The sequence below is a fragment of the Cervus elaphus genome, chromosome X (assembly GCF_910594005.1).
Source record: "Cervus elaphus chromosome X, mCerEla1.1, whole genome shotgun sequence".
NCBI classification, from domain to species: Eukaryota; Metazoa; Chordata; class Mammalia; order Artiodactyla; family Cervidae; genus Cervus; species Cervus elaphus.
Window position 1 is genome coordinate 90017905 of NC_057848.1, and position 8655 is coordinate 90026559.

At 35.4% G+C, this 8655-nt stretch overlaps 1 non-coding gene across 1 annotated transcript; it reads left to right on the top strand.

The window, feature by feature from the left end:
* Nucleotides 1–7961: 7961 nt before the first annotated feature.
* Nucleotides 7962–8068, top strand: LOC122691046. The gene has a single exon (XR_006340293.1). It is a non-coding gene; the product is annotated as a U6 spliceosomal RNA (small nuclear RNA).
* The last annotated feature ends 587 nt before the right edge of the window (nt 8069–8655 follow it).

Genomic DNA, 8655 nt, shown 5'->3' on the forward strand with positions numbered 1-8655 from the left:
TGAATCCTAAGAAAATAAAATCTCTCACTGTTTCCATTGTTTCCCCATCTATTTGCCATGAAGTGATGGGACCGGATGCCATGATTTTAGTTTTTGAATGCTGGGTTTTAAGCCAGCTTTTTCACTCTCTTCTTTCACTTCCATCAAGAGGCTCTTTAGCTTCTATACACTTTTTGCCATAAGGGTTGTGTCATCTGCATATCTGAAGTTGATATTTCTCCTGGCAATCTTGATTCCACTTTTTGCTATGTCCAGCCTGGCATTTCACATGATGTACTCTGCATATAAGTTAAATAAGCAGGGTGACAATATACAGCCTTGACATACTCCTTTCCCAATTTGGAACTAGGCCATTGTTCCATACCCAGTTTTAACTGTTGCTTCTTGACCTGCATACAGGTTTCTCAGGAGGGAGGTAAGGTGGTCTGGTATTTCCATCTCTTTAAAAATTTCCCAGAGTTTGTTGTGACCACACAGTCAAAGGCTTTTAGTGTAGTCAATGAAGCAGAAGTAGATGTTTTTTCCTGGAATTATCTTGGCAGATGTTGGCAACTTGATCTCTGGTTCCTCTGCCTTTTCTAAATCCAACTTGAACATCTGAAAGATTTCAGTTCATATATTGTTGAAGCCTAGCTTGGAGAATTTTGAGCATTATTAAGCTATTTAGCCATTCCCTGTGTTAGGTATGTGGGTTCTTTACAGTTTTCTCTTAGCATAAACAAAAGTTAGAGAAAGATTCACCTACATCTTTGTGCACAGTTCTGACTATTCGCAATAATTTTCTAGAAGCACAATTTAGGGGGCAAAGCAATAGGACTGCTTTTTTTTCATTTTTTATAATGAATTATAGTTTATTTACCATATTAGTTTCAGGTATGAAATATTGTGATTCAATATTTTATAGACTATATTCCATTTTAAATGATTAAAAATAGCTTATTTCCCTGTACTGCATAATATATTCTTGTTGCTTATTTATTTTATACATAGTAGCTTCTGTTTCTTAATCCCTCCCATCTCTCCCCTCACCACTTTCCCTCTCTGCACTGGTAACCACTAATATTATTATCAATATCTGCTTCTGATATATATATATTCCACATATAAGTGATTATGTACAGTATTTGCCTTTCTCTGATTTATTTCACTAAGCTTAATACTCTCTTAATCCATCCATATTGCTGTAAATGGAAGAATATAATTGATTTTATGGCTGAGTCATATCCCACTATCATATATATACTTACACATCTTTACATATTCAACTGTTTTTGATGGGCACTTATGTTGCTAACATACCTTGGCTATTGTAAGTAATGATGCTGGAACACTGGGTTAGATATATCTTGTCAAATCCATGTATTATTTTATTTTGGATACCTACCCAGTAGTGGAATTGCTGGATTATATGGTTATTCTATTTTTAGTTTTTTGAGGGACCTCCATGTTGTTTTTCATAGTGGCTTCACCAATTTAAAATCCCAACAAAAATGCACTATTTTCCCCTTTTCTTCACATCTTCACCAACATTTGTTATTTGTCGACCGTTAAGTGAAGCCATTTTGACAGATGTGAGGTGATGTCTCTTTGCAGTTTTATTTGCATTTCTCCTAGGAATAGCTATTTTCAGCATTTTTTTCATGTGTCTGTTGGCTATCTTTATGTCTTCTTTGGAGAAATGTCTGTCCATTCAAGTCTTCTGCCATTTTTCAATCAAATTGTGTGTGTGTGTGTGTTTTCTTTTTAATGTTGAGTTGTATGAATGTTTTATATATGTTGGATATCAATTCCTTATTGGTCATATACTTTGCAAATATTTTTTTCCAAGCCAGTGGATTGTCTTTTCTTTTGATCTCTTTTAACCGTCACAATTATTTCAGTTATATAAATATATTATTTCATTTTTGCAAAAGAAAAACCTAGTATGACCAGCCGTCTTTGTTCCCTCATGACTTTTCCAGTTTTGGCACTTAAAATACAGAATCCCTGGATACCTTTCAGTCACCCATAAATTGGAATGATTGGTCACCCTAGAATTGAAGGTTGGGGCACTTACATGATTCACTCAAAGTAGCCCAACACATATATAGTGGAGCTGAGGTTTAAATCCAGTTCAGACTCCAAAGCCCATATTTTAACATTTGTATACATTCATATGATCAATGCGGTATTATAAATTGTTACAGAAAAACATGCTGGAACAACTAGTTGACCAGAGACAAAAAATTAGATCAATACTTAACCCTTTACACTAAAATAAATTATTGATGAATAAACAGTTTAAATGCAAGCTCTGGATGAAAATATGAATGAATACATGTGCAATCTTGGAGTAAATATAGAACTCTAAACATTGCACAAAACCTAGAAACCAGAAATGAAAGAACAAATAAATATTATTTCACTATAACACTTTTCAATAGGGGCTTCTCTGTTGGTCCAGTGGCTAAAGCTTGATGCTCTAATGCAGGGGACCTGATTTTGATCACTGGTCAAGGAATTAGATCCCATATACCATAATTAAGAGTTCACATGCTGCAACTAAAGATTCACACATTCCACAGCAAAGATCGAAGATCCTACATGCCACATCTAAGACCTAGCACAGAAAAATTAAAAAAAAAGAAATAAATGAATAAGTACTTTAAAAACTTAAATAAAAAAACATATCTATAACTTATAACATCACAACAACTTTTTAAAAGGATAAATAGGGAAAATACTTGCAACATAGATGATAAATGATTAATGACTTAAATATATAAAAACCCTCAAAAAATAGCAGGCAATATCTAAACTCCATAGTAAAAGAGTGGACAAAGGACATTAATAAGCACTTCAAAAAAGAAGTATGAATGACTAAAAACACATGAGTAAAATGTTATAATTTTAGTAGTGACAAAATTATACAAAAAATTACAAAATGTTGTTTTCCTAAAGCAGACTAACAAAGATGTAAAAGAATTAATAATACATAGTGCTGATGACTGTATGGGTAAAATGGGTCCAACTCATACAAACATGGTGGAAGTATAAAAATAGTAAAACATGCAAATGCATTTTGATAATATAAATCAGAAGCCTTAAAATGCATATTTTTAATCCAAAAATATCCCCTTTCAAGATACTATTTTAGGGAAATAATCTGACAAATTTACAAATACACACACACACACAAAATGTTCATTCTTTCACTGTTTATAATATCATATAACCTAAAACAACTTAATATCTATCCATTGGGATTAGCTGCATAGATTATGGCACATTCTTGCAATGTTATTGCTGTTCAGTTCCTCAGGTGTGTCCAACTGTTTATGACCCCATAGACTGCAGCACGTCAGGCTTCCTTGCTCTTCACCATCTCCTAGAGCTTGTTCAAACTCATGCCGATTGAGTTGGTGATACCATCCAAACATCTCATCCTCTACCGTCCCCTTCTTCTCCTGCCTTCAATCTTTCCCAGCATCAGGGTTTTTCTAATGAGTTGGCTCTTCACATTAGGTGGCCAAAGTATTGGAGTTTCAGCTTCAGCATCAGTCCTTCCAGTGAATATCCAGGACTGATTTCCCTTAGGATTGGCTGGTTTGAGTTGCAGTCCCAGGGACTCTAAAGAGTCTTCTCCAACTCTACAGTTCAAAAGCATCAATTCTTCTGTGCTCAGGCTTCTTTATGGTCCAACTCACATCCATACAGGACTACTGGAAAAACCATAGCTTTGACTAGACAGATCTTTTTTGGCAAAGTAATGTCTTTGCTTTTTAATATGCTGTCTAGGTTTGTCATAGCTTTTCTTTCAAGAAGTGTCTTTTAATTTCATGACTGTAGTCACCTTCTGCAGTGATTTTGGAGCCCAATAAAATAAAGTCTGCCACAGTTTCCATTGTGTCCCTAACTATTTGCCATGAAGTGATGGGACTGGATGCCATAATCTTAGTTTTTTGAATGTTGAGTTTTAAGCCAACTTTTTTTACTCTCTTCTTTCACTTTCATCAAGAGGCTCTTTAGTTCCTCTTCACTTTCTCCCATAAGGGTTGTATCCTCTGCATATCTGAGGTTATTGATATTTCTCCCAGTAATCTTGATTCCAGTTTGTGCTTTATCCAGCCCAGCATTTTTCATGATGTACTCTGCGTATAAGTTAAATAAGCAGGGTGACAATATACAGCCTTGACGTACTCCTTTCCCAATTTGGAACCAGTCCATTGTTCCATACCTAATTCTAACTGTTGCTTCTTGACCTGCATACAGATTTCTCAGGAGGCAGGTAAGGTAGTCTGGTATTCCCACCAGTTTAAGAATTTTCCACAGTTTGTTATGATCCACACAAGGCCTTTAGCATATTCAGTGAAGCAGAATTGGATTTTTTTTTAATTATCTTGCTTTTTCTATGATCTAACAAATGTTGGTAATTTGATCTCTGGTCCCTCTTGCCTTTTTTAAGTCCAGCTTGTACATCTGGATCTTCAGTTCACATACTATTGAAGCCTAACTTGAAGGATGTAAGCATTGCCTTGCTAGTATATGAAATGAGTGCAATTGCGCAGTAGTTTGAGCATTATCTGGCATTGCCCTTCTTTGGAATTTAAATGAACACTGACCTTGATGGAAATAAATGAGAGGCTGGAGAGGTTAGCAGAAGGACTTAGATCCATATTTATGTATAGGCAAGGCTTAACTTCCCCTGAATAGACACATGTCAAGGATTCAATTACATGGAGTAGTCAAATTTGTTTCAAGACATGCTTAGTATGTGCTATAATAAATCAAACTCCTTATGATCTCAGAGTCTAAAGAGCAGAGCACATATGGCAGTTAAAAAGTATTTCCGAAAGGGTGGTGAATTCAGTCTGTATCCTATAATCAACAGAGATATCACCACTAAACTCTGCTTGAATAGTCAATCCATGTGAATTCTGCTCTAGTACAGCTTTTATTGGACTGTGACATTGATCACCTTCTCAGACTCTTCACCTTGTCTCTCCTTCTATATTGATCTCTGACTATTTGCAGGGCATCTCCTTCAAGTATATTGAAATATAAGAAATTGCCAATATTTATCTATTTTGTACCAACTGAAAAGACAATTCCACATGTTTAACTTCCTATTTGAAAGCAAAACAAAACAATTCCTCAATGTAAAAATTCCAAAATACTTTTTTTGTGTGTGTGTGTGCACTCACCGAGGCAAATGTCTTGCTCCTCTGCTGCCTGCATTGCAGATACTACAAATAAGCCATAAGTTGCTGCTGTTGGCAATGTGAATGAAGAAGGTATTCATCAAAATTATTGTACAAATTGTAATATTTATAGAGATTTCAGTAAAACTAGCCACTATTGCTACAAATTTTGGAGTTTGACAAGTTCATATCCATGAACAAATTTTCGAGTTATTGTCCTCACCTTAAAGTAGGGATAAGAATGGGACCTACCTCATAGGATTATTGTTGTTTAGCTGCTCAGTCATGTCTAACTTTTTGTGAAACCATGGACTATAGCCTGCCAGGCTCCTCTGTCTATGGGATTTCCCAGGCAAAAATATTGGCGTGGGTTGCCATTTCCTTCTACAGGGGATCTTCCTGAAATAGGAATCAAGCAAGCCTGCATCTCCTGCATTGCAGGCTGATTCTTTACTGATGAGCCACCAGAGAAGTCTAGGATATTTACATGAGATAATACATGTAAAATGTATTTAATACAGGTGGACACATAAGAAATGCTCAACTGAGAGCTTTCTAGCCTCTTAAAAAAAAAGAAACATTTTTTTGCAGTTTTTTTCCCATTTATATTTATTAGTTGGAGGCTAATTACTTTACAATATTGTAGTGGTTTTTGTCATACATTGACATGAATCAGCCATGGATTTACATGTATTCCCCATCCCAATCCCCCCTCCCACCTCCCTCTCCACCCGATCCCTCTGGGTCTTCCCAGTACACCAGGCCCGAGCACTTGTCTCATGCATCCAACCTGGGCTGGTGATCTGTTTCACCCTAGATAATATACATGTTTCAATGATGTTCTCTTGAAACATCCCACCCTCGCCTTCTCCCACAGAGTCCAAAAGTCTGTTCTGTACATCTATGTCTTTTTTTCTGTTTTGCATATAGGGTTATCGTTACCATCTTTCTAAATTCCATATATGCTGTGGTACATATACACCATGGAATATTACTCAGCCATTAAAAAGAATTCATTTGAATCAGTTCTAATGAGATGGATGAAACTGGAGCCCATCATACAGAGTGAAGTAAGCCAGAAAGATAAAGACCAATAGAGTATACTAACACATATATATGGAATTTAGAAAAAAAACATTTTTTATTCTTTACCATAATCTCTAATCATGACATAGAATCTAGACACCAGAATTGCAAAATAGGCAGCCCTTTGCAATTTGCAGTGGGAAAAAAAACAGAGGAAATGCTTTGCTCCATGAAGGGGCCCAATTATTCAGCATCTGACCAACCCTTCTACTTGCCTTTCAATCCCAGTGAAAGTGAATTACACAGTCAACTGAAGTAGAGACCGAATGACAGGGCAAAAGAGAGCTCTCCTTTCCCCAATTACATCTAGGAAATATTATTTTGTTTGTGCAAAGAAGAAACATTATTCTTAGAGAATTATTTATCACAGTTTATAAACTGACCTTGTAAGATTTTTAAAAATGTAATCCTCAATTAGGCCTTGAAAATATAGAGTGGATATAGCTACAATTGAAGCCACTTCACTTGGGTTTACCACAGCTGAAGTAACTTTTCCTGGCCAGCAGCTAAAACAGCTGCTGAATGTCAGTGGCCAGAGATTCAGGCTTGGGCATCCTCAGCTAAGGTGAAGCAGATGCCTGGCAGCTTTCTAAAACAGCTCATCAGCCAAATGAGGGTAAACCAGCATAGCAAACAAAGGACAAAACTTGAAGTTTTCTATGTAAGATTCCAAGATGTCAGTCTCTAAGTCAGGTCAGGAAACTTTCTGAAATCTGGAAAATTTTTTTTTCTTTGAAATGACTGTCAAGTATTTGTTCCAGAGTTTAAAGGGCAAGCATAGCCAGTGGCACCTGCAATTGACATGAACACAAGTGTGCCAAAGGCTTATTCTGACTACTTTGGGCACCAGAATGTTAACTGCAATCATCATTTAAAAAAAACCTTTCTTAATACTGGATTGAATTCTTCATAAAAACAAAGAAAAAAATACATAATTGCCAAAGTTTAGATCCTGTCAAATTTCTACTATTCTTTTCTCAACTAATTCTGAAATTATTCCTCCAGGCAGACAGCAAGTCAATAAGGTCCAGTAGAAAAGATCCTATGCTGCAGAGACCAAATCTCAATTCAACATTTATAAGGCATAAGACATTGAGCAAGTTACCTTGGTTTAAAAATCTGTAAAAAGTAAAAAAAAAAAAAAAAAAATCTGTAAAAAATATTAAAAACATACCTATTTCATAGGATTATTGTGATAATTAATATGCAACTTGACAAAGTGCTTGGCCTATAAACTCTGCTTAATAAATATTGGTTCTTTTATTATTTTTAAATTATGTTTTACTTGCTTTTAACCAGATCGCCTCTTCTATTAACCAGCTCCACATCATTCCATCTTTTTTGGCTGAATCCTGCTATAATCTGTATTGGTTACAATCAGCAGAAAGCTCTATCTTTATGCACTAGTGCTCAAAGGATGGGGTGTTCATTAACTCTTTCTACCACTCTGGCCATTTATGTCTTCATTACCTAGTGCACAAGTTAGTATATAGCTGGAACTTAAGGCTCCCTTCCAATCAGCACTCTGCAAAAAAAAAAAAAAAAAAAAGAAAAGCCTACTGCTGTCCAGAAAAAAACCTTTTCTCTCTCTCATCTCCAGGCTAAATAGAAAGAAGAGTTTTATAGTTTGCCCTGTCTTTGGCTGCACACCACCCAAAAGCATTCAACTATTACTAAATTAAAAGTGACTTTGTGGTGTTCACTTCAGCAGCATATACACTATAATTGGAATGATTCAGAGAAGATCAACATGGCCTCTGAACAAGAATGACATAACAATTCATGAAGCATCTCCTAATTTTAAAACAGGCACTTTCATATATTGTGCTGAAAGTGAAAATGATTAACAGTGAATCCAACAATATCTTCTCAAATTGCAAATGTATTTACCTCTTGATCCAGCAATCCCAAGTCTAGAAATCTATCCTTTACATATCCTTTCACACGTATGAAATGATGTATTTAAAATGCAGACAGAAAAAAGGAGGGTGTTCTCTATATATTGATACAAAAAATATTTAAAATATGTAATAAAACACTGTTTCAAGATATGAACAGTAGTATGTCTTAGATTAACTTAATATAAGAAAGGGGCATAAGAATATATATTCACATTTGCTTGCATTTTCATAAAAAAGAATAAACTAATAAAAATGATTGCCTATAGCAAGGATAGAAAATTATAGCCAGCAGACCTGGTGCCTATTTTTCTAAATAAAGTTTTGTTGGAACACAGCCATGCCATTTATTCTATATTGTCTATGGCTTTTGCACTGCAAGGGCAGAATTGAATAATTGCAACAATGTCCACAAGGCTTGCAAGCCTAAAATATTTATTACTTGGGCCTTTACAGAAAATTTTCCAACTACTGACAATACAGTAGGGGGA